This window comes from Lichenostomus cassidix, chromosome 6, assembly GCF_008360975.1.
Source record: "Lichenostomus cassidix isolate B80296 chromosome 6, HeHo_3.0, whole genome shotgun sequence".
NCBI classification, from domain to species: domain Eukaryota; kingdom Metazoa; phylum Chordata; class Aves; order Passeriformes; family Meliphagidae; genus Lichenostomus; species Lichenostomus cassidix.
In genome coordinates, this window is record NC_139487.1 from 33,537,624 (window position 1) to 33,558,349 (window position 20,726).

Consider the following 20,726-nt stretch of genomic DNA (forward strand, 5'->3'; position numbering starts at 1 on the left):
ACTCCATCCCTGCGTGGCATCCTTGTTTTCAGGGAAAAGTTCTCCATGGAAAGAGAGGTTCACCAGTGGAGCAGGGCTGCCTAGGGATGGGGGATTCATTATCTTTGGAAGTGCTCTGAGAATGAGCAGATGTGGCCCTGCATGGTTTGGTGGGCGTGGGGGTGATTGGCCAAAGCTTGGATCGATGATCCTGGAGGTCTTTTCCACCCTCCCTGACTCCAGGAGTCCCTGACCACCATTTTCTTTTGGCAGGTTGGGAAAAAATGCAAATTATTTTGTTGCACAGACCAGGACCAAGATAAATGTCTGGAATGAGTGTGGAGGGACTTCTGGGGGTTATGTGTGTCCAGCAGGGACACCTCCCAAGCCCCATCCAGCCTGGCCTTGGACACTTGCAGGGATCCAGGGGCAGCCACAGCTCCTCTGGGTAGCAATGGTTGGGGTTTCAGCCATGAAATTCTCTGGATTTAGGTTTATTGCCTTTTTTTCATCCCCAAATTTCTTCCATGCTGCACTTCCATCCTGGCACAGTTCATTTTCCTTCCAGAGACACCATCCAAGCTCATTTTGGTTTGGGACATGTAGAGGGGAGGCCATTCCAAGGTGGGGTTTGGGATATCCAGCCATGCCCATGGACCTGTGGTGTTCATGCCTTTCCAAATTAGGGATATGGGAAAAGGGCTTTTTACAGAAGATTCTGCAGGAGGAGAGTAGGGCACAGGCACCCCCAGTGTCCTTTGACAAGGAACACCATGAATTTGATCAAATTCCCAGCTCAAAACACAGATTTACTGATACTGAGCAGTGAAGAGAGGATGCTGCCTCAGGTACAGAAAATCCAGGGTTTGCTGTCAGAAATACAACTTAAATTCCTAAAGAATTTAAAGAATTTAAAGACTTTAAAGAATTTAAAGAATCAAAGACCCTCTCAGATGGGTCCCAAATTCCCAATATTTATAGAGAGGAGCTCAAATGTCCCACCACAAGCATCAAAACCTCATTCCCCACAAGATGCCCACTTCTTTATTTATTATTCTTATATTATTTGATGTGGCCTGAGACATTCACTGCCCTCATATTTCAGGTGGTACCTTTTTTTCCCAACCATTCCAGGATTTTTCCTGAGACCCAACAGCCAGAAAAATATGTTTTGGTTTGGCTTTTTGGGGTTTTTTTGTTCTCACCATAAATATCCCCTGTTCATGGCTCCTGATGTGATGAAGTGATGGATGGGAAGCTCCTTGGCATTTCCAAAGTCACGCTCCGGATTGCTGCTTCAATCTGACCCCAAACAGATCGTGGGGATGAGCTGAGCTCTGCTTTTCAGCCTCACTCAACTGCTGCTTGAGCTGCTGAGCTCATCTATACATTTGTCACCAATTCCTAAAGCTGGAGGAGTCAGAAAGTGATGGACAACTTTGAGGAAGAAAGGAGAAAGAAGAAAAGCCAATCCAGGGCTATTCAATGCCCAAATTCCCATGGCAGCTGCTGCAATTTGTTTATTCCCAGAGCAAAAAACACCTGGAAATTTGCTGTGAAGAGGATGAAGGATGAAAAAATTAGCAGGCAGCCTGCTGGCTGTAATTTAGGCAGTGACCAGCAAAACTAAAATTCTGTTTGAGCAAAGGAAGCTGGAAGGGAGATCACGCAGTGGGTCAGGATGGCGCTGGGTGCCATCCCAGAAATAAAAATGATGTTAATAACAAACATCTCGGCTGCTCTTTTAAAGGCCTTATTTCTTCAACACATGCGGAAAGTTGAAGTTACAACTCTGAGAAATTTCTGCTGCCTGCCTCATCTGTTTGTCATTTGCTCCCTGGATGCTGGTGGTAAGAATTCCGGCTTTTGGAATAATGTTTGTGGTAGGTGGTCCCTTCAAAGCTGAGCCAGTTGGATTTGCTGGGCGAGACTTAGCTCATGCAGAATTTCCCTTTAACTGCATCCAATGCTGGGATGATTCAGTGCAAGGGAAACTACTGGGCTGTGATTCCCCTCTCCATCCACACAGACACTTTGAAGTGGAGTTTTTCCTTGATTTTTGGGGCCAGAGAAGTTGTTGGGATCTTTCCCCCCTCCTCCCTTTCATTCGCAAGAGAAAAAGAAAATGTTTATAGGCACGCTGGTGCTCTATATTTATCAACATAAAAGCTAAATATAGCATTGTTTTCACACACATTGCTGGGGCTAACCCAGCCATAAAATAAACACGCTTTCTGATCCAGAAAATGGCATTTTAAAACAGGTTTACAATTCTTATGGTGTCCTTTACATTTTTATGGTGTCAAGGCAAAAATGGAACTGCTTTCCTCCTCTGTGCTCGTCTGAAGGAGGGAGCTTCACATGCTGTTTAATAAACTGCATGGACACTTTCCACCCAGAAAAGATAGAATTTAAAAAAAAAAATGCTGCAAAACAAGAATTTAAGATTTCACGATGAAGATTAATGTCATAAATCAGCACACAAGCAGACACTGATGTGAGGTGTAGCTGAGCTCACACTGTGGAAGAGATGACTCCAAGCACCAGAGCAGACAAAAACCTTGAAAAATTAGCAACTCAGCTTAGAAACCTTTTTTCCCAATAGGAAAAGGAAAAGGAAAAAGAAACAGGTGTGCTTGGGTTAATGTTGCATTGCTTTCTAGGCAAAAAAATGCGACATAATAAAAAAAATACAATACAACACATGTGGGGACCACTGTGTTTATTTAGCTTTTGCTGAATTCTAAAAATACATGAGGCTCCAGGCAGGGAATATTCCAAGAAAGGCTAAAAGAAGAAGATGGGCAGGGAAAATGCAAAGGGAGAAGATGGGAAGCAAAAATGAAAAGGGGAAAACCTGCGATAAAAACATGGACAGAGTTTCACTTTAGATGTGTTGCTCCACCACCACCAACCACCTGGATTTCACTACAAATCCATGGATTTTGTGGGTGATGGATCCAATTTTTTAATGCTGAATTTGAAAAATTATTGCTTTCTATTGATTTCTAAATGATTTTTTAATTGTTTCTCCTTGTCTTTGGTTAAACTCCCAGGAGCCAGCAGCCCATTCCCAAGCTAATCTGGGTAGCAGCTCCTTCCCAACTCCCTATCCTGGAAAGGCACTGGCAGGAGAGATCCAACTTCCTTGGAGAGCCTATGTGTGCAGTGGAGAGCCCAGAAAACAGCCCCTAAATCAGCCCCTAAATCAGCACCAAAATCAGCTCCTAAATCAGTTCTGAAATCAGTCCCAAAACCAGCTCCTAAATTAGCACCAAAATCAATCCCTAAATCAATCCCTAAATCAGTCCCTAAATCAGCCCCTAAATCAGCACCAAAACCAGCTCCTAAATCAGCACCAAAATCAGCCTCTAAATCAGCCCCAAAATCAGTCCCTAAATCATCTCCTAAATCAGCTCCTAAATCAGCTCCTAAATCAATCCCTAAATCAGTCCCTAAGTCAGCCTCTAAATCAGCCCTTAAATCAGCTCCTAAATCAGCCTCTAAATCAATCCCTAAATCAGTCCCGAAATCAGCCTCTAAATCAGCCCCAAAATCGATTTTAAAACCCTAAATGAGTTTGAAGGTCCTTTCCAGCCCAAACCATTCTGGGATTCTGTATTCCCAGAATCCTCCATGATTCCATGATTATTAAATTCTGCATTTTTCGAATTCAATCTTACTATCATCCAGGTTTTAATTGCGCATTGGTGGCTCCTGGCAGCTGTAATTCCCGCTGATTTTCCTGCTCTCCAGCTGGCAGCGGATGGAGAATTCCTGGAGAGCAACACTCGCTGATGGGCAGGCCTGGGAGCAATGCTGGGGTTGTGTGGCCACTCCAAATATTTGGAATTTTGCTTTTTTCCACATTGCTTTCGCCCCTGCTGCATCCCTCACATCCCTCCTCCCGAGCACCCAGGTTTGTGGGCTCTTTCCCAGTAATTTCGAGCTGGAAGGAAGGCAGGAGAAGGGGAAAAAATTGGGGAATTCTTCCTGATAGAGGCATTCCCTATGGAAAAGCTGCTCTATGCCCTGGGATTGCTTTCAGCCGAACCGCAGACTGAAATTACAGTGTTCAAACTGCTCAGAGCAGCGATAGAAAAACAAACCTCAGCTTCTTGGTGGCTCAGTTTCAGCTTTGGCTCTGCTTCCACCGGGCAGCTAGGGGTGAAAAAACTCTATTTTTTTTGTTGGGAAATGGGAAAAATCTCGTGTGTAAAACCAGCAGCAGACAGAAAGCACTGCTGGGGTGTGGGTGAACATGGATGCTCAGCTCTAATTTCCAGCAAACCCCCGGGGGGAGGATCTACTCTATCCCTCGGGAATGGTTTCTCAAGGCCTCCAAATTTCCCCAGGAAATCCCTGTCAGGCAGCAGCTGCTCAGCACCCTCATCCCCTAGGGAGCACCTGAGCGGGGTGGCTTTCCTCGCCCTGGGCCCAGGGATCAGGCACATTTGGGGTGGCTGTGCCCCAGAGCAGCTCCCGGCGGTGTTATCCCCATCCCAGCGCCATTCCCGGCCTTTCCCGCTCGGATGCTAATGGGATAAGTGGGCCAGCAGCTTTGAAGCGGAAGGAGGCAGCCTGGGCAAACAGGCCGGATAAACACAGCGCCTCACCGCCGCGCAGCGCCGGGCCCGGCCTGCTCCCAGCTCTTCTTCCCATCCCAGAGCCTCCACAGGCCGGAGGAAGCGCAGGGGACAGCTGAGCTCTTTGCCCCTCGCCAAGGCGATCCACGGTGTTTGCTCCGTCCCTGCGGGATGCTGCCGGGAGCACACACGGGTTAATTGAGCGGCATTAACCCGAGTCGCAGCCTGACCCGCTGGGTAAACATTTCCCCATTGTTCCTGGGGATTCCCGTGCTGAGAAGTCATTAATAACCCGCAAGTCCGTTCCATTTCTCTTTGTTTATCAGCTGCTTTTGGCAGCCTCCGGAGCTGCTGCTGGAGCATCCCGCTCTGCCCTCAGCCCAGCTCCAGCCCCTGGGAAGTCAAGCTGACGTGGCCATTCATCTCCCACTTCAAACGGGCAGCCAGGAGAGGCAGCAGCAACATCTCACATCTGCTCTTCCACTTGCTGCTTGCCGGGCCTGACTGGGGAGAAAAGCCTGCTCTGGAATCCTCCCGCACTGCCCGAACCTGCCAGCATCCCCAAAAACCCTGCAGGGGCTCCTCTCAGCCCTCACTGGCACTTCCAGCCCTGAGGAGCAGCACCTGGACATGCTCCACACAACCCCTCAGAGCTTAGGAGACTGAATCCCATCCTTAGTCCATGAGTATCAAACTCTGCAGGTGCTTCCATGGCTCCATGCAGCTCATTTTGGAGCCAAAGGCAATGGTCCTTGCTCCACATTCCAGCATCCTGCTGGCTCCAGAGGAAGCTCCAGCTCCCTGCAGGCCTGCCAGGAACGAGGCAGGACCTCAGAGGTGAAGGTTCATCAGCACGAAGGCATCACCTCCTGCAGCTCAGTGTGGAGCCATTCCTTCATCCCTTACCCAGCCTTTGGAATGGAGCAGGATCAGAAAATCTGCTGAACTGGCTGGAGGAACAAATTAGGAGTAGAAAATCCACTGAACGTGCTGGAGGGTCAACAGGACACGTTGGAAATGCTTAATCTCATTATTCTTGGAGGGAGGGCACAAAACACTGTTAAAATGATAAATTTTTTTACTAATAATCTTTTTTCTGCTGCCACACATCCAGGACAGGAGTCACTGCAAGGAGGGAAGCAGGAGGAGCCCACGAGGGAAGAATTCCTTGTGGTTGAAGGAGTGGCACCTTGGAGCCATCACAGCCAAACCAAACCCAGCACTGTTTTTTCTGGGCACAGTTTGCTCCTTGTGCTCCAAACATTTGCTTTCCAAACTATTTCTTCAAACCACAAATGATAAAACTTTGCACTCTGTGTCCAGAACGCACCTTTCACTTCTACAGGGAAAGTCACCAGCTGCTATTCCATGGGAAAAACTTCATTAAAAGTGGAGGTTTTGTTAAACTTCATTACAATTTCGTGAAATTTCCTGGTTTCACCAGGATTTTATTTTGTTTTACCTCTGTGGGTAAAAAGGAAGATGCCAACCTCTCTTCCATATCACCTACCAGGACACTTCCTTTCATTTGTCATTTAAAGCATAGAATTTTATTTTCTTTTAATATTTTATTTTATTTTATTATTTTATTTTATTTTATTTTATTTTATTTTAATTTTATTTTATGCTACCCAGCCCTCCAGGAGAGGCGATGTGGGGCTGGGTGGGTGAGGGTAGATCTCTCCTCCCTCTCCTCCTGTTCCTGCTTTTTCCCCGGGATGCTTTCCTGATATCGGAGATTAGCTCCAAAGCCCTCCAGGCAAGGAGGAACCTCCACGTGCATCTGCCACATCCTAAAGGGATGCTTTCATCACTGGGATATTGCATAAGGACAGGGAGGGAGAGGGAAGATAAGGACCTTTTCTTGTGCTTTCTTCAGGGCAAAACCCCGCAGCAGTTTCAAGACCTCCTGAGCCCTCCAGGTGATGAAATTACCTGAATAGACACCTTGATTTCCCTGGACTTTAAGCTCCCTTCCAACCCAAACAATCCTGGGATCCTGTGATCATCATCTCACTTTATATATAAATAAAAATATAAATACATCTAATATCTAGAAATATATTTATAATATGTCACTTTCCACGTGTGATTTCTGATGTCACTTTGTATTACCCAAAGTTGTTTTACTGAGTGCTGTTGCTCACGGGGATGAGCTCCATTGCTCCGAGGAGAAATTAAAATCGGATTTTAATTCAAAATCATCTGATTGGATGGTGTAAACGCTCTGTGTGTGTGCCCTGCATACTTCAGACCTGTTCATTCTCTCTCCTGGATAATTTTTTGGGGAAACACTCACGGCTTGGTGTGTCCTGCAGGACAAGCCCAGTCCGTGGCTTTGGAGGGCATTTTCGGGAAAAACCAAGGAATATCCCTTCCATCGAGGTCGACATTATATCATTCAGTATTAAACATCCTTTAAAATGATGAACGCGCACAATAAAATGGGTTCACAATCAGAAAGTTGGGAGGATTTTCCCGCTTTTATTATAAACCCAGGCGGACAATGGGGAAAAAAAAAAAAAATATTAAACTGCAGCGCGTCATCTCCCTGCTGTGAGGGAAAACATTCTCTCTCCCGGCGGAATTTTTGGGAAACGCCCGCGGGCTTCGGGGTGGTTTAAGCATCAAGCGGAGCGCAGGGCGGAGCGCTCGGTGCCTAAGGTGAGGAGGGCACGAAGAAAGGAACGCGAGCGCTTTGATCGCGGCCAGGTGTGAATTTGGGAGATTTGGGAGCTCTTAGGAAGCCAGGGCGGCACAAGCGTAATGGGGGCGCTGGTTTTAATGGGCACTTTCATCTCGGCCCGCCTGGAAGCGGCGGGGATGGGGGAAAAGGGGGATTTGGAGCCAGGAGAAGTCACTTGCTGCTCGGGCAAACACCGGGGATAAAATAGAGCATTTCTTTCCAGAGGGTGGGAGGAGGGAAGCCGTGAAGAAGGAGCAAGGGAAGGAAAAGGAAAATATGGGGAGAAGAGCCAATTTCCCCAGCATCAATTGATCCAAATCTCAGTTTCTCCAATAGATTTATTCCCTCCCATACAAGCCTCACCCCTTCTACCCTTGAAGAACTCCATGTCTGCAGCCAGTGCTGCTGAATAACCAAAAACTGCACGGTGGCATTCAAAAATGTCCCTTTTTAATAAATGCCCTGTTTGTTTAAAAGGTTGTGAAGTGTCATTTTCACAAGGAAGGGAAATGCTGGTCCCCGAGGGCAGGATTGATATCGGAATCAGCGAGCTCCACACCCCATGGTTTGTCTTCCTGACGGGATTTTACATAATAGGCATTTCAATGAAAAAAAATCCCAACAACAACTTGAAAATCCTTTTGAAATAAGTATAACCCACATTTCACCTTTCTTGTGTTGAGGACAAACATGAGAACCAACAGAGTCACTGCTGGTTGCCTAGTTTCAATCAAACAATACCCAAATAAGAAATACTGAGGGAGAAATCCTTCAGGAACTATTTTTAAGAAGTCACTACTAAAGGCCTGACATCTCCATTTCATTGCTCATTGAAACACCAAGCAAGGCACCACACCAGGTTCTTGCAGCCCAAGGATTTCCCCAGCTAAACCCTAATGATATTTTTCCCATCATCGCCAATCATTTGCTTTCCATCCCAAGCCACTGGAGAGGGAGAAGCAGCGCAGGGAATGTGGCATTTCCCAGAGGTGCTGGATAAGGTGGGGGTGCTGCTGTCCCCTGGCCACCTCAATGCCATCTCGGGTGGGAAGGAGCACCTCTGCCCTCTCCTGGGACAGCCACAGCCTGGCGTGGCCTCCACAAGGATTCCAAAGCCTCTGGGCATTCCAAACCACCCCTGGTTTTGAGGAGCACAGAAGTGACAAAGGTGTGGAAATGAGACTGTGCAGCTCCAGAGCTGGGCACTGAACCTCACCGGGGCTCTGGGACTCGATGCCTTTGTCAGGGGAATTCGGAGAAGAGAATCTCGGGCAATTAGGAAGCCCCTCGAAAGCAGCACGTCCCTCCCTCTGGCTCATCCTCATCTCTCTCTCCCTTGTGCTCCAGCCTCCCTCCTTTTATTTTCCTGGCTGCCTCTAATTTGTTGCCAGGAACCACTGCTCCAGGCCTGCTGGGCTCAGCCCCCTCGACAGAAGCTGTTCTCTGCGACCACAACCATCCCAGGAAAATCGGGATGGGGATGGAATATTTACCCTTGGATTCAACAGCATCTGAGAATCCAAGTGATTCCCGTAAGAATGCGGAGCTGGAGGAGGAAGAGCCGTGCCAGAACCGACTCCTTTTCATTTCTCTTGGGCTGTGGAAAGTGGAGCCAAGGAAAAGCTGGGATAACGAAGGCCACGGTGGTTTTAATTAGCTGCAAGCCTGGAATGTGGGGGCTGATTGCCTTGGTTTAATGATGAATAAATATGGAATGGTGTGGGTGGGTGGGTGCGGGAGATGATCCATGGATGGGTAATATAAGGAATGTCGCTGCAGCACGGTCACAGCGCTGCTGGGCTCTTCCCAAAGGACATCTCCAGGCTCCTTTCCAGCGTGCCAGGGAAAGAGCTTTCTTTGGAAAACGGCACTGGATGTGGCTGTGCTTGCAGAGGGGTCACACCTGGAGCAGGATCAGGTGCTTTGCCTGGAGAGATGCCACACAAAGCTCCCAGGACAGCAGCAGGGATGGCATAAACCTGGCACAAGCAGCCCTTGTGGTCAAAAGCCCTCAGGGAAAGAAATTTGTCCTGCGAACACCCTCCTTCCATATCCTAGCCTCTCCCTGCTGGGCACTGCAAGGTTTTAGCTCAAATGGCCATATAATCATGGAAGTTTGGTGGTGTTTTGATCCCAAATTAACTTGAGCACGACAGGGCCCTGCCCATCTCTCTCTGGCTCTTCCAAGGAGGACAAAGCCCAGGCAACCAGGAGGCAAAGGATGGGAACACGTGGGGCCAATCCTTATCTATTTCCTGATATCCGGGGTGTGATCATCAATAACCAGACCTTCTCTGGGCTGTCCCGGGGGATCATTCCCTCCCTCCCATGTGGAGCACAGGTCGGTTTTGTCCCTTGCCCGCAGAGCACATGGAGAGTGGATAATGGCTCAGTTTAGGGATGTGTTAGAGCTGGGGTTCTGCCCCAGGGCGTTTCTAGGGTCTCTTGGAGGTGGTGGAAGCTTCCTGTGGGATTCCACTTGTGGTTAGCCAAGCAGGGAATACACCCAGGATGGAATCCTACCCCTGGAATTCCAGCAGGAGGAGCAACAGGAGCCTTGCTGGTCGTGCTGCCCTCTCTGCCCCACTGTCCTGGCCTTGAAACACCTCATACCCCTCGGACACATCCATGGGGAGGCAGAGTTTGCAGGACTCAATGCTGAGCCACCCCTAAAGCGTTCCTGGTGCAGCTCTGATGCACAGAGCCATGATGGAGAGTTATGGAAATACACTGGAAAACATGGAATTGAAGTGCAAAAGCTCTTTGAACTGGAATAAAAGTTGATGGAGTGTGTCCAGGGCAGAGAACAGAGCTGGGAAGGGGCTGGAGCACCAGGAGTGGCTGAGGGAGCTGGGAAAGGAGCTCAGCCTAGAGCAGAGGAGGCTCAGGGGGACCTTGTGGCTCTGCACAACTCCTGCCAGGAGGGGACAGCTGGGGGGTCAGGCTGTGCTCCAGGGAACAGGGACAGGACAAGGGGAAATGGCCTCAGGCTGGGCCAGGGGAGGCTCAGGGTGGGTATTAGGGACAATTTCCTCACCAAAAGGATTGTCAAGCAGTGGAATGGGCTGCTCATGGCAGTGTTGGTGTCACCATCCCTGGAAGTGTTCCTAGGGGGGTGTGGGCGTGGCACTTGGGGACACTCCATGGTACTGAGTGACTCAATGATCTCGTGGGTCTTTTCCAACCTTAATGATTTTGGGATTCTCTGAAAATGCTTCTCAGGCCCAAATGTGCACCAGGTTTAGGGCAGGTTCCTAGAGCTGGGGCACTGATGTGATGTCTTTTACCCTCCACAGGACATCATTTGCATAAAAGAGGCCAGATCTAAAACCTTCACCTCTCTCCTCCCACCCCAGCCTGTTTTATCCCTAAACCCACAGCACCTTCACCCAGAGAAACCTCGGCTCCTGTGACCTGGAACAGTCCATGCTCCCTGCCAGCGCTTGCTGCTGTCGTCAGCCTGTGGGATGGGAGCCTGGAGCACCAGCCAGGCCCTGGGAGCTGCAGATCCCCACTGTGCCTTGGCCTGGCATGGATTTCGCTCAGCGCAGTGGATTGAGGAGCTCAGAGCAGCCACAGGTCCCACCTTGCTGGGAGATGCACCAATTCTGGCCGCAAATCCAGCACCACTTCCCTGAGAGAACCTGATGGAGACTCCCGGCTCACAACCCAGCCGCGGGGAGCTGCTCCTTTATTCCCCTTTTCCTTTCTGGCGCGGCAGCCGGGGACGAGCCGGAGTGGCGTCCAGCGTCGCGGGGCTCTCTGGAAGTGCCGGCATCTGGCGCTGCAGCTTGTGGTGTCCTTTCAAATGAGCAGCCAGGCAGCTGCCGAGCACATGTGGGGAGGGAAGGAGCTGCCTTGCGTTTCCAGGGATGCTCCGGCGAAAGCTCTCACCCTCGGCAGCTTCCTGGAGCCTCTGGGAGCAGCGAGTTCAGTGCTGGGAGAGGAGGCAGCTCCCAGAGCAGGGAGGAACCTCGCGGGAGATTTTCATTCCCCTTCGGCATGAGGGTTTCAAAGTCACCGAAAGATGGGGATGTTTGGATGTGGGGGTTGTGCTCCGAGGGGTTCAAGCAGCAGAGCACAGAATTCATGGAGTCATGGAATAGTTTGAGTTTGCGTGACCTCAAAGCCCATCCAGTGCCACCTTTGCCATGGCAGGGACACCTTCTACTGTCCCAGGCTGCTCCAAGCCCCAGTGTCCAACCTGGCCTTGGACACTGCCAGGGATCCAGGGGCAGCCACAGCTTCTCTGGGAATTTCATCCCAGCCCCTGGCCACCCTGCCAGGGAACAATTGCTTCCCAATATCCCATCTAAATTTCCCCTCTGTCAGTCCGAACCCATTCCCCCTTGTCCTGGCATCATATTCCCTTACAAAAAGTCTCTTTCCATCTCTTTTCTAGGCCTCCTTCAGGCACTGAAAAGCTGCAAAAATGCTTCAAACACCCCCAAAACTGCAGGACTGAACTTTCCTAGCAGAGATTCCACTCTCAGCCTCCTAGGAAATAATTTAGCAACTTTTCACATTTTGCTGCAAGCTGGGAGACCTGGACCGGTGACCCTCCATTTGCAGGGTGGGCACAATAATTTTATTTCTTTACCCCCTGTGGTTTCTCCTTGCAGCTTGGGACATCTTTTTGGCACATGAATAGTTTGGTCCCAAAGAAAATTCCAGATCTTTCCAGAGGTGGAATTCTGGTGTGACGTAACAATGATCTCTTCCTGTCATTACTGATTTAGGGCAGGAGGCCATCGCTGTCCCCCAAAGCAGCATCCAGAGGTAGGATACATCCTCCATCCACTCCCTCCTACCAGCCCTAAACTAAATCCTGCCTCTGGGAGAAGCTCTGGAGTGGGGAATTCCAGTGGAAAAGCAAGGTGTGCCTCAGAGGGAGGTTTGGATTTGCTGAGGGGTTGACCATCGCATGTTTAGCAGGACTGGGAGCACATCCCTCTGCATTTTGCTCCCTTTCCTCAGTCATTTTCCCCTGCCTCCTGCTTTCCCTGTTCCCCAGCCCTGAAAGGACAGAACGGACCGGAGTGGGAAGTGGAGCAGGAGGCAAACAGCTGCCCCACGGACAGACATTCCTGGTTTTCCTCCCACACATGCCCATGCTCGTCGGTCATTCCCCAGGATTTATATGCAACTTCCAGCCCTGCTCAGGGGCAGGATGGCCCAGCTTTGGGGTGGGGCAGAAAACGCTGCATCCTGCAAAGGGAGAGGTGGAACAAATCCATGTTTTCCCTGGCGGTCACACCGTGTTTTCCCTGGGGGCAAAGCTGTGTTTTCCCTGGGGAAAAAGCCATCTTTTCCCTGGGAGCAGCGAGGGAAATTTTGCAGCTAAGCCTGCGCAGCAGTCGCTGCAGGATGTGGGGTTTGGTCTGCCAAGAAAAATGAAATAATAAATGGGAGGAGGGAAAGCCTGCAGCCTGCTCTCACTTTCACTGATTTAATTCCAACGGCGCTAATTTCGGGAACGCCAGCCCTGCCTTGCACGAGTTCTTCCCTGGATCCCAATCCCTCACTGCCGGGCAGACAACGTTCCGTCCCCCTGTCCTTCCACCTTTCATGGATTGGGCAGGAACACAACACCCCCATTCCCAAATTTTCAGCACCCCAACCCAAGGGAGTTTGGGAGAAGTGCTAGAATGGCTGTAAACAGGGAATTACACCCTTCCAGCTGCACGTGGGGTTATAATTACCCGGGAATGCAGCTCAGCCGCTGGTGCATCAGATGCGCCACGCTGTCGCCAAATTTGCAGATGTTCAGCCTTACTTTTATTAAGCATGACAATGCCCAGCAGGATCTATTTTCCCTGATTACCCTCAAATGGAGAGGAATATTAAAAGGCAGGATAATTAAAAATAGATGCCTAAACAAAAGGATGTGTCTATGATTCTTCTCCGTAGCTCTTTGAAATAGTTCGAATTTCTCGGCTGGCTCGTGTGTACGGGGAAGCCAAAGGATGTCTTAAATTCAGACATATGTCTTCATTCTGTTTAATGTGCCAGAACAAAAACAGAGCTGGAGACCACCATGAATTGATTTGGAAGCGACGGCTCCTCATCCCACTCCGCCAGACTCCAGGGCAGATTGAGCAGCGAGGATGTAAAAGCTTCCTACAAGATAAGGGGGGGGAAAAATGGAATATCGAGCTTATGTGCTGGATTTGATGTCGTGGATGTGACACGGGGAGTGTGACCTCAGTTCAGGTGTTATTTTTTAAAGCCCATGTGCAGGGATGTTTTCCAGAAAAGTTTTGCAGGAATAATTTCCTTAAATCCCCCCTGACATTTAGGGCAGGCTCTGAAATAGCCATCCTGCCTTGGGTTTCTCTGGAGGATGAGGAGTCAAGGAGAGCAAACAACCAGATATGGAGGAGATTCAGTGCAGGCCAGAGGATGGGAAATTAAAGGCCCTGGCACAGATTCCCAGAGAAGCTGTGGCTGCCCCTGGATCCCTGGCAGTGTCCAAGGCCAGGTTGGACACTGGGGCTTGGAGCAGCCTGGGATAGCAGAAGGTGTCCCTGCCATGGCAGGGGCGGGAATGGATGGGCTTGAAGGTCCTTCTAACTCAAACTATCCTGGGATTCTATAATTCTAACATAGCACAACTGAGAGCTGGAAAATTCAGGAATTAGTCATGGGAAAAGGGAAACTCAGGTCAAGAAATGGATCTTATACTCCAAAAATGCCACAGGTTCAACTTTGCAAACATGCACAGCTTCAGGATGAAGTAAAGAGAGGCACAGATGACAGGGCTGGGAATGACCCAGTGCCAGGCAGGAGTGCTGCCCTCAGACCCAGGGAGGTGGCAGGCACAGCTGGGAAGGTGAGGAATGGGACTCCAGAGGATGGGATTTGGGATCTTCTGACTCGTGTGAATCCACCTCCACCCTGAGAATGGCCACTCCCATCCAAACCTGAACCCAAAGCCAAAGCCAAAGCCAAAGCCAAAGCCAAAGCCAAAGCCAAAGCCAAAGCCAAAGCCAAAGCCAAAGCCAAAGCCAACAATTCAACCTCTGCTCCATCTCCACACATTCCCCAATGCCTGGACACCAAACCATGATGTTCAGTTGGATGTTTTGGGGCAAGGAGGAAAGAAAAGCGGAGAGAGTTAAGAGGAAAAACCCCAATCCCAAACCCAGTGATCCAGCACAGCCTTGCAGGGACTGGGGGTGCCTGGCAGCATCCCGAAGTTCAGGCTGGAATGGGCCATGCTGAGCATAGAGAGAGCTCAGCCATCATTTCCTGGGCTCTAGGATACATTGGCTGGTTGCCTGGTAAGAGATGGGAACTGCTATTTTTCCCCTGAAATGCAGCTTTGCAAAACTGGACGAAGATTTTCAAATCCTTGTTCAAGTTTCAGGTTCTTTTTTCATCCAAATTTGTGTGGATGAGCTGACGTGTCCCTCAGCACCTCCATCCCAGGGAAGCTGTGGGATGCATTCCAAAAGTTAAAACCACCCCAAAAATGGGTCTTGGTTCCTAAAGCTGAGCCCCAAACACTGATCTGGAAAATCCCGAGCCTCCTGCCTGATCTAAAGGGGCCTAAATCCTGTGGTCTTAAATCCCTCCAGACATCCAGGATGTAGGCTCAGGGTCTGTATTCCATCCAGGAATGGGTGGCAAACATGGTGACATCCTATCTCTGGGATGGACTGGGATGCTCCTGTCCCCCAAAACTATCCCAAAACTGCCAAATTTAGCCAAGCACCTGACTTGCTTTCCACTCCTGTCTGCAGAACAGGTTTTTACGTGGTAGGTTTTAGGCAGAGCAGTTTCCCATGGAGACAAAATTCAGGCAGCCCCGCCTCAAATCCCAGTTTTCCCTTTGGAAGTGCCCAGCACTGTCACCCCTGGAGGACACCAGTGCCTGTGGGTCGAGTTTTATGGCTGTGATTCCATCTGGGATAGCACAGCAGCTCCTGTAGCAGTGGGGTTGTATTAATCTCAGCCTGTGGTTTCCAGTGTTTTCAAAGAATCTTACAAAACATCCCAGCAGCAATGGGATTTAAAAGCAGTTTAATGACTTCCCGCTGGCTGGGAATGTCCAGGCTCCTGCCGGGAGTCTCTCTGGGCTGGGGATGCCCAAAAATGGATTTGCAAATGCCATCCCCTGTTTGTTTTCTCTCCTCCCCACATGGCAATAACCAGGGCTCACCACTGCAGATGCTTTGGGGCGATTGGAGGATCCCAGAAAAGCGGGAAGGGAGGCTTGGGAAGCAGCAAACTGGCCAGGAGAGGAACAGGATGGCCACCTGAGCTCCAGCAGCACCAGCTGGATTGGTTCCTGAGGGTGCCCAGGAACAGAGGAAGGGAGAACAAAAAAAAGGGTTATTCCAGGAGGAAGCCTGGATGAAGGATCCAGATTTCCTCTCCATAAATTTCACTGTGAAATGACTCATGGAAACCCAAGCTCTGTCTTCCCAACACTGCTCTCACTCCGAGCAGTTTCCTGGGATCATAGCAGGCTTCTCCAAAAAACTCCCAGCTTCTTCTGGATGGAAGCTCAGGGAATTATCCCTGTCCCCTCCCATGCCTGGATGTTCAGCAGCTCTCCCGGTGAAGCCCTGGGAGGGCAGTGCTGGCTCCAGACTGCCAAATCCCAGCTGCTCCTTGACCTTCTGTGACACCTCGGTCCCAAAGGTGCCCCTGAAGCCCCAGATGAACACTGAGCACTTGTTCAAAAGCCCTGCTTGAATTTCTAAAACTCCATTTCCAAACCTCCTTTTAGGATCTCTGGCACCTCATGATCAAGGTTTGGAGGGCTGTTCGCTCCACCTCTCCCTTGTGCTCCTTCAACCAGAGTTGGGTAGGATGTGACTCCCCCAAAGTCCTACCACCTTCACCCCACAGGACCCAGCTGTCCCCTCAGAGCAGCCCTATTCAGCACACAGATCCATCCATGGATTTTCCATATATTTTTGGACACTCTGTTTGTACACACTCCATAAATGAGATCAAGGGGAGAAAATAACCCAACCCAACCCAGACACAGCCCCTCGAGCTTTGTTTTCTCCCACGCTCGTTAAGTGCCAAACCAACATCTGGATGCTCTCTAAATGTGTTATTGAAGGAGAAGATGCAGGGCACGGCCCTGCAGCAGGGATGGGAGTTTATGGCTGCTAAAAAGATCTGGGGAAAAACCCTGGAGTAGCTCAGGCTGGTGCCTGGCACCCACCAGACCCATCCTGTGTAAATGTCCATTCCCTGGCAGCCGTGAAGATTCCTGGAGGATCTTCAAGCTGAATGCTGAGTGATGGAGACATTTGTAGAAGCCTGGGCAGTAAGGAGTTAATCCCAGAATTCCAGGATGGTTTGGGTGGGAAGGGATCTCAAATCCCATCCAGTGCCACCCCTGCCATGGCAGGGACACCTTCCACTGTCCCAGGCTGCTCCAAGCCCCAATGTCCAACCTGGCCTTGGACACTGCCAGGGATCCAGGGGCAGCCACAGCTTCTCTGGGTCTCCACCTCAAAGTCCTCATTTCCAGAAAGATCCAGAAGAATGGACTGCATGTGCTCACCCAGTTACAGGAAGAGATTTCTGTAATAAGAGATTTCCCTGATTGACGATATTTCATTTTAAACCTTCTAGGAGAAGGAAGCAAAGCAATGACCAGGCTGCAGAATCATGAAAGAGCTGGAAAAGGCTCTTTTATTGTGGAAAAAGAGCTGGAAAGAAGTGTTGAGTTGAAAGCAACAGGTTGCTTCTGGCTTTTTGTGAAAAGGTGCCATTTGTACAATAAGCACCATTTGTCTTGGAAATGACAATTAGGATAAAAAACAACTCCTCTTTAATTAGTCCTAGGCCATGGGAAGAGGTTGCACAGCATCATGACTCATGCTTTTCATCATCTCAGGCCTAGAGTATCTCCAAGCTCTGGTGAGAAATTAGGAAAGGCAGGAATTTTGTGTGATTGGATTTTATTTTGCTTGTTTGCCTTTTATTCCGCCCCCCCAACATATGGGAAAGAACAGAATTCTGCAACACTGTTCTTGTATATTGGAAGGAGGTCTGGCTCCAGCCAGATGTGCTGCAGGAAGGGATTGCTGTCATCTTCTCCCTTGGGATAGGGAGTTGGGATTGTTCAGCCTGGAGAAGAGCTTTGGAGTGACCTCATTGTGGTCTGAAGGAGCTGCAGGAAAAGTGGAGAGGGACTTGGGCAAGGGATGGAGGGACAGGACCCAGGGAATGGCTTCCCAATGCCAGAGGGCAGGGCTGGATGGGATCTTGGGAAGGAATTGCTCCCTGGCAGGGTGGGCAGGCCCTGGCACAGGGTGCCCAGAGAAGCTGTGGCTGCCCCTGGATCCCTGGCAGTGTCCAAGGCCAGGCTGGACATTGGGGTTTGGAGCAGCCTGGGACAGTGGGAGGTGTCCCTGCCATGGCAGGAGTGGCACTGGATGGGATTTAATATCCCTTCCAACTGAAACCATTCCACAATTTTATGCTTCCAAAATTCTGTCCTTTCCACTGAGAAAGCTGGAAGCAAGCTGGAAGCTTCCTGTTTGATCCACATCCTTCTGCTGCTTGGAGATCTAAGGAAAAACAAATGAGAATTAATAATGTGCTTCTGCTCCTTCCCTTTTTTTTTTTTTTTCTGCTGCTTTTAAATGCAACACCATGGAAGCTGTGCTTGTGTTTTCCAGAAGGAAAACCCTCAGTGAAATCTAGCAAAAGCAGATTTTTTTAAGGGGACATTACATTCCTTCTGAATCTGTCACCATCTCCACTAATCCCATTCAAGCACAGGAAGGAAGGAGAACTTCATTCTTTTCTGTGAGGGTGGGCAGGCCCTGGCACAGAGTGCCCAGAGAAGCTGTGGCTGCCCCTGGATCCCTGGCAGTGTCCAAGGCCAGGTTGGACACTGGGGCTTGGAGCAGCCTGGGACAGTGGAAGGTGTCCCTGCCATGGCAGGGGTGGCACAAAATGGCATTTAAGATCCCTTCCAACCCAAACCATTCCACGAATCCATGGTTAAAAAGATAACATTAAATAGTGACTCCTGGGCTAGAATTCCCATTCCCATCAATTTGTTTTCAACCAACCCAAATCCAGCCTCTCATTCATTCCAAACCATCAAATTCAACTCCTCCAGCCATATAAAACTGCAGGGGAATCCGTCTGGGATGAACAAATTTTTCCAGTCTGTTTGGATCTTGCTCCAGAGGAAAAAGGGGAGAAATACAATCTGTATCAACTTCCACCAATGAATTCAGAGAATATCGAAAGGTATTTCACTGTGCCGTGGGAAAGCAAGAAGGAAAAACTGCTGGGAGGGAGAGGAAAGTGGGATTTTCTCTCTTGGGGGAGAAACTTCATTGTTACAACTATTATGACTTCAGTTGGGATGTTTTGCAGGTTCTGCAGTTTTCTGTCAGTTTGGTTCAGGTCTTGCTGGGCTCTCCAGGTGCCCTGCTAAGGCTGGGGTTTGCTTAAGCCTGAGCTAGATGCTTATAGGTCTAAACCTAAACTCTGCTCCTCAGGGCTTCACACTTGTAGAGCCAGCAGACTCAGCCAAAGCTCTGTCAACAGCCCAGTGCTCTGCTGGACTCTTTTTGGAACTTCACCCTTCATGGAGAACACCAACAATTCCCACTGATTCCCTCTCTCTGATATATCCAGTAAAGATTCACCTTTCTAATGCTGTCCCAGACCTTGCACATCACAGAGCCCCCTCAGTGGTCCTGCAGCTCCGCCCTGAGGTGTTGGAGGTTTTGGGACTTTGGTTTGGGTTCACCGAGTTTGCCTGCTAATTTAGGGCAGAAAAGTGCATTTCACCACCCCTTCAGATGGTATTGTTTTTGTCCGAGGGGTTACACAAAACAAACATATTTTGCTGCCCTGGGGAGCTCAGGACACCTCAGGCAGAGCCCAAACAGAGCTCTATTTATTGACCTCTGTATATTTAGTTCCCCCCACACCTCCTAAAGGGCTTGTTTTCCACTCCATCCTCTCTCCAGGGTTTTTCCCTGCATTTCCTCCCCCTTGTTTGTTGGGATTTAGATGAAACTCCAAGAGATCTGCGTTTTGAATTCAGTACTGAATTCAGTGACTCAGTAAAACTGGGCAGATGGGGGACATCGACTCTCCTGTTTAGCCCCCCAGACATTCCAACTAAATTAAACAGAGCTCAGGGGCCTGGAAGTCACATCTCAAGAAGAAACTTGGATAAAAGAAATATGTAAAAGCCATTAAGGGTATTTCACAGCCCCCCTCAGCGGGGTGAGGGGTGGCACATCCCCAATTCCAGCCTGCCCCGAGAGTCGTCAGGACTGACACAATCAAAGGAATTGCCATGTTTTTGCAGAGGGGAAGCACTGCCGTGGAAGTGCAGTGAGACGGGAGGATGATTCCCAGCTTTCCCGAGGCGCCGCTGTTTTCCCAGGCAGCTCTGCAAGCCATTTATCATCCCCGATCCGTGGGGACATGGATCCTCCCCAGGGAGCTCTCCCTTCCCTCCGTCCTGCCTGCCAAACCCTTTCAAACCAGAAAGGAATTCACCCATAGCTCCTTTTCCCCTCGCAGCCCCTTTGTCCTGCCAGGCTGGCCGGTGACATCAGCTCCGGCTGCTCCAGGAACCTGGGCTTTCCCCCCGGGGACAATCAGGAGCAGCCCCTGGAGCAGCCCCTGGGAAGAGAAGTGCTGCCTGCTTCTCGGGATCCTGCTGGGGAGCAGCCCCACCACGTGCTCAGTCCGCACGGAGAGATGTGACATCACCGAGCCTCCCTAATTCGTTTCATTCATCAGTTAAAGGAAATATATGGGGGAAACCCTGCATTTCCCTGTCTTTTTCAAAGGCCACAAATCGTTTGGACAAACTCAAAAATACACTTTGGATGGGATAAAAGATTCCCACTGCGGTGTTTATTTTTAAATTTTTTTTTTTAATGTTTGTAATGCTTGACTGTCCCAGTGACACAGGTGCTGGATGAGATGTGAGGGTGACACAGAGCTCTCCATAGGAAGGCAGACAGAATCTGACCTGACTTTGACAGGAATAAACCCAGACGCTGATTTTGCTGTTCCACTAGAACTTGAAGTTTGTCCTGTAATCCCAGGCCCCCTCTCCTGCAGCTATAATTACCTAAATCAAGGTTCATTAGTGGCTGATAGCAGCATAATTACAGCGTGAGACCTCATCCTGCATCATTAGCAGGAGCTCGTGCACTGAAGGCTGAGAACGATCCCGGGGAAAGTTCACCTTCCATGGGCTGTCAGAAATCAGGGAGCATCCCAATCCATCCCTCAGCCTGGATTTGCACAGGCTGCTGGCCCAGACTGCCAGGATTGAGCTTCTTCATTCCTATTGTTGCCGAGGGATTTTTGTGGAAGTCTAATCAAAGGCTCGCTGCTTCCAATAAGCTTTGGAAAAGCAGCAAGAAACAAAACCAACCCTGCCTGAGTGGATTTCTCCTACTCTTCATGTTTGCCCCAGCCTTGGATTATTAATTGCTGTGACTGTGATGTGC